Source organism: Eptatretus burgeri, chromosome 16 (genome assembly GCF_056783735.1).
Source record: "Eptatretus burgeri isolate ZD-2024b chromosome 16, Ebu_testis_v1, whole genome shotgun sequence".
Taxonomy (NCBI): Eukaryota; Metazoa; Chordata; class Myxini; order Myxiniformes; family Myxinidae; genus Eptatretus; species Eptatretus burgeri.
The window spans coordinates 48,144,695-48,151,102 of record NC_140976.1 but is presented as its reverse complement, the minus strand read 5'-3'; the positions used below and the strand labels follow the sequence as shown (position 1 = coordinate 48,151,102).

Here is a 6,408-nt window from a genome sequence, read left to right as displayed (position 1 = left end):
CATATTTTGTTTCACAACCCAGAGTTTTCATCGGATCTTTGTGAAACTTGCCATGTATATGCAGAAAGCCCACACGCAGGCAGTAACCATCTCCAATTTTGGAAATTCTTTCTTGAAAAAAAGTTGACGTCATAATATCGCCGCTAATGGAAATCGCCTAAACCATTATCTCTGAAACTTGGCAAGCTGTTTGAATTTTGTTTGCGGGAATCAATCCGGCATTAGCACAGATAATTTATTGCAAACCTGATACATCACAATGACGTCATATTCGTTTTTATGACGTCATCATTAAGAGGACGAGGACCTTAGCTCAATTGAGCTTGTTAAGTTTAGTCGTTGATTTTGAAATATATTTTTGAATATCTATAACAATACTTTTTGGTTCATCACCCAGTTCATTCATAAGGCAATCAATTTCGGAAGATATTTGAGAAATCTCATATGCTCCAGGTGAAACTGTTATCGTTTTGTATCCACTTCCCGGATTATAGCTAAACTTGTCATTTTTCTCGGTGATATTAAACAAGATATTATAAGTTTCCATAGACAATAAATACACCTCATATTCTTTTGTTGCTTCAAGTTGTAGTGGGTATGGAAATGAAGATGTTTGGTCGCTTGTTGTGAAATTAAAACTAAGGATTGTGCTTCTCATCTTATTTAATCTGAGATAAAATGTCTTTATATTGAGATTTATTCATTATTTTCATGTTCATCAACTGGTCTAAAATGGCTGATGATTCATTAAAACAATTATTATTTCCAGCCTTCGTACTATCTAACAGCAATAACAGTCTATTAACTAATTGTGGTGGGTCATTTGGAAGAACACTAATACCTGAACCAAGGCTACTTAAAGCCTGAATAATGTGTTTAGGCCATGGGCTAGGTAAGGCCACCGTGCACCCCCCCCACCTCCCAACAAAACTATGTTTTTTTAAGTGTCTGGATATGCTGAATACGAATTTGAATGTTAACATTGAAAATATTGGGATGCCCTACCTCTTTTAGCCTCATGAAAAAGGGGTACCCTCAAAATGAATTTTCGTCATTTGTGCCAAAAGCAATTTCCATACCCAATCAGAATTGCTTCGAGACGACCCATTACACTGTCAGACTACACATATTATGGCTTATATGAAACATAATCTCATGCTGGTTCCATGTATGTGTCTAAAATTAAAATATCCAAGAGCTTATATTACATGTTGACTTAATGTACTGTATCGTCTTATTAACCGTTCATTCCTGTGTTGTAGAAGTTTCAATAAAGCTTATTTTTAAGACATTTTTTTCTTCTGCCAAATCGTCCAGAATAAGAATCTGACTTAATTTGTTATCCATATATATAGTATCCAAATACAATTTAATCCAGATAGCATGAACACACATGATGTTATCACACTATAAACAACAGAACGGTATTCACAAAATCAAAAGCAGGGTTGGGTTTTAAAAATAAAATAAATGGCGGAGAACATTATTCATGTTAATATCGCTGGTATATTCTTTCCGACTCTAAATAATATAGTAATGTATTTTACAATACATATAAATGTGCTACATTCATACTTATTTCCCAAATTCTGATTACAAACAATGATTGAAACCAACATTATATTTACATATAGTAGGTAATAACAGTCTGTCACGTTGTTCCTTTTACTAAGCGATAACACAGTATATCTTTCATATACATATTTCAAGATATTTCTGTTGATATATTATCATGATCATACAGTTTCATTGTATTCATCAGGAAAGTAACAATATCATGAGATTTTACTGTCATCCATTTCAATCAATGTCAACAGTTAATGGTTCAGCTATGTTCTTCAATCTTGGTCAGACTCCGAGCTGTCACCAGGTGAGTACTCCTGTTCCTCTGGTCTGCTGTCATCGTTATCTGATTAATCATCTCCATCATCACTGGTGTTCACTGATTCAGCAATATCTGTCAACTGCTGTGGGAGAACACCTCTCATACCAGAGAGGCTCCAGTTTTAGGTTGACAAGTGCCCAAACGTGTCCGTCACCAGCATCAGGGATATCAGGGTTGGCAATGTGGGCCTTCTTCCATATCCCAACCTGGTAGTTCACTCTCCTAATCCTCTGCCTTGCCTTCTGTGTCCTGTAGCATGATGCTATGTGCAGTGTGGATTGAGACCATTCCAGTGAGGTGTTCAGTGGCTGGTCAAAATTATCAAATTCAGAGTGGAAAATGGAAGGGGCCCCTGGTGATCGAATGATTTGCGTTGACAGCAGACTTGATGTTTCAGCAACAGCCTGAGCAAGGGCAGTTTCCAACTCTAGTGAGAATGAGTAGTTTTCTGAGTGTCCGATTCGGTTCAGCAAGGTTATCAATTTTTCGCTCCTGAAAAGGTGACGAAGTGTCATGCATATGAGCATATGCTTCGGGAGTTTCCATTCCCCATTCGATGCTGCACGACAAATATCTTGCCCAATTGAATTCATGAGCCTGTGCACTTTCGACGTGTGAGGAGTTGGTTTGCCTGATATCAGGTAATTCAATTTTTTTTCCAATTGTGATGGAATTACAGCTGTCATGTTTCCAAGGTCCTGGGCAGATGGAAGCCATTTCAAGTCATCAGCTTTTGCGAAGCTCTCCAGAATCACTTGACGTAGGTAATTTCCAACATCCTGGATCATGTCTCTAGAACCAAGTTCATATGCACATCGAACTGTGTCACTAATGTCACGGTGAGAGCTGTAGACAATGTAAGACTGGAAGTTGCCTCTTCTGTTTAGTGTGCAGAAGGCCAGTCTGTTCTTGTATTTGTCATGTTTCTTCAGCTTAACTTTGAGGTTTTCTCCACGAAATTTGGGATTGGGGAAGTTGGTGCATTTCAGGTGAGAGATATAAATTTCAGTTAGCTCTGACAGTTTCATCATATTCTTGCTGATGATGATATCCCTGTCGATTAGTTGGCATACAGCACCAAATGCCTCACTGTGTGCCTCTGCTAGTTTGATCTGTTGCTCCTTGTCTTCTATGCTTGTACTTCTCCATTTGTCGGAATTTTGTGTGTATTGGACCCTGCAGGATTTGTGGTATTTAGCTTCTGTGGCAAACAAATCATGGCCTCTAATTCTGATCAGCAACTTCTCATCGAATTTGCCTTGAGCAGTTTTGTGCACCGTTCTCCATCTATCAAACTCAAACTGACTTTATCCCTCAGTAGTCCATGTCCCTTTGACTTTCACTTTCTTCCGTTCCATTGAGTGGCAGAATATACAATCAGGTGAGAATAGTACCTTGTCACCAGCTGAGCCCCCCCCCCCCGACTTAACTTGGAACATGATGGTTCAGATGGATCATAATGACTGGAAAGTCGATTGAGATTCATAGTGAATCTTTGGTAACATTCTCTGTGATATGGATCACCTTCAGTAATGGTATTTGGTATGAGGTCACAGGTAGCAGTCATTCGGTGAACAGATTCTAATGGCTGAGACAGTCTCCTGTCACGTATGTCCTTCAACCTGGCAAGTCTTTCATTGGATTCTGCACTTATTGTTAATGCCACGAGAGGTCCATACTGAAGCCCAGGGATGTGTATGAAGCACCTGGACTTTGGCCTTGTCCCTTGGCCTCCACTGCCACCATCCTTCGGGTGTTTGGTTGGGGGGCCTTCTTTCTCTTGACGTTCTGATGAGTGCATTGGGTCAGACATCACTTTGCATGGTTGCACTCAGCCTCTGTGAACCTGCAAATAGATAAGAAAGCCAACATTAAAAAATTTAAAATGTCATATCTGTGATTACATTAAAAATTGATCGTAATTTTGCTATTCATAATTGACTTAAGTGATTGTCTTTCACCTAAACGAGAAAACTTTACGACATATTTGATGTTAATGTCAAAATAAATGAATTGTATCTTAAATAACCTGTTGGCTTCAATGTAAATGATGGGAATAATTATTAAGTAATCTACAAATGAATATTTATTGTTGAAGTTCCTTGAGGGGGAGGTGTCTGTACTACTGCTCCAATGGCCATATTCTGCACATTAAAAATAAAATTATGTGGAGGAAAAAAAATTCACACAATACCAATTTCAATATGGATATCTTTGTTCATGAGAAATCAAGCTTTCTCTTCAGCACCAAGTCATTTCTGTGTCAGTTATTGACCTCGATGGAGGTTCTGGTCATAGTTAACAAACACAATGAGATTAAACATATGCAATTTAGGATGTGATAACATTGCGGGTATCCAAGATATTGGACCCATTTTGGCATCAAGTGGAATGCAGTTGGCATTGGCATGTCACCTCATGGTTAATTAGCTGGATATATAACAAGAAACAGGATAAAATAAGCTTTATTGAAAAGTTTACAACACAGTAATGGGCAGTTAATAAGATGACACAGCACATGCACTCAACATGTTATATAAGCTCTTGGATATATTAATTTTAGACACATACATGGAACCAGCATGAGATTATGTTTCATATAAGCCATAATATGTGTAGTCTGGAAGCCATTCTGATTGGTTACGGAAATCACTTTTGGCACAAATGACGAAAATTCATTTTTGAGGGTACCCATTTTCATGAGCCTAAAAGAGGTCGTGCATCCCAATATTTTCAATGTTAACATTCAAATTCGTATTCAGCTTATCCAGACACTTCAAAAAAAACAGTTTTGTTGGGAGGTGGTGGGGGGGGGGTGCACGGTGGCCCTATCTGGCCCATGGCCTATTTCTCCTTCTCATTCTTCCTACTTTTACCAGATCGACTAACCCTATAAGTAAGAGAGTCCAGCAGATCAATATAGACTGTATCATCCTTATTTTTCATATCCAATGGTTTATCAAAATATTTTGATTCATTCCTCACAGTTGAACCTTGTTTTCCATCTTTTGTCAGAAGAAACATTAATCTCAGAGTTTGTTTAACAGGAGTTTGAGCAGAACTCAAGAACCCTAATTCATCATTAAATATCAATCCCTTTTCTTGAGCAAGATGAAATATTGCTGGTTGTTCTGTTGGAGTGAGTCCTGCTTTGGTTTTTGATTCCGCTGAATATTCATTTTTTTCAAGAGCATTCACAACATATTCAGGGGGTTGATTAATCTCTTCCAGTTGTTGAAATAATCCTTCATCATATTCTAATTCTCCGATATGCCAAAATTCTTCCTCCGTCATTTGACTGAAATCTTTTAACATTTGAAGTTTTTTCGGAGTATATTCTATGTTGGGAACTGTGGAAGCATCCATAATTTTTTCTTGGGAAGTTTTTTAAAGTGGTTTAAAAAATTTCTCTTGTTTTCTTTCAAATGCTTCTTCAGCCATTAGTTTCTGTCTGCGTTTCTTCTTTATGTCTTCCTGGTGTTTTGCAACTTTTGAAAGCAACTCTTGATGCCCCTTAAATCTTCTTGCTCTTTCTTTCTCATCCATTTATTTATTGGAAAATATCATTCACTGAATTATAAAGGTCAACAGGAAAATTTTCCTTTTCTTCATCATTAAAGTAGATGTGTTCAAATAAATCCTTTTCTTGAAATATTTCATCAAATTCTTCATAAAAACATTAATACGAGTTGTAATTTCTTCTTCACTAATACTTGTATCTCTGCTTTTCATACGTTTGCTTTGAGTTTCTTCATCAACATCAAAACCGAATGATAAAATCTCAACACCATTACCACTCAGATGTTTAAAAATTTGTCTCATTCCATCTGGATTAGTTTCTAATATCCCAAGACCACCAGATTTTAGTTTCTTCAACTCACTCTTACAATGTGAATATTTTGTTGTACCAAGAGAAACCTCCTCAAATATTTGGCTTTCATTCCTCAATCGCATATGTTCCTCCACTGAAATATAGTAAGAATCTTCACCTTTGACTTCTCCAGGTCTTATTGCTCTCGTTGTTGATACAATACGAACTACATAGTGCTTTTAAAGCAAATTTACAATATTCTCATTTGTACTATACAAGAACCTTGATTTATGAATGTTTTTTCCAGAAGCAGATTTACCCACAAGATTTATAATAATAGTTGTCATTTATATCTGTAATTGTTTCTAAAATAAAAATATATATCTTTTAACATCTCATCTTGTTTCACAACAATATATTTATATTTTTCAGTCGTGTGCTTCATATAATCCCCAAATTCCTTTTTACTACATAATGTGGAACAATTGTCTCTCCAAAAATTGTTTATATCTATTGAATTTAACTTGAATAAAATAAAAGTATTAGCATTGTTTCTTATTGAGCGACGAGGGAGTTGAATGTATGATTGACTAAGATAAATACAATTACAAGAAGAATGTCTCCCTTTTGTGCAGTCGCTATCCATTACCGTTTGGTTTCTCTCATTAACAGTCATCAAAAATAACGAGGTTCTTTTTTTATTTTTCCAAAA

At 36.6% G+C, this 6,408-nt stretch overlaps 1 pseudogene; it reads right to left on the bottom strand.

Annotated features, from left to right (window-relative positions):
- Positions 1-1,947: 1,947 nt before the first annotated feature.
- On the bottom strand, positions 1,948-3,769 carry LOC147011038 (uncharacterized; annotated as a pseudogene).
- Between the last annotated feature and the right edge of the window lie 2,639 nt (positions 3,770-6,408).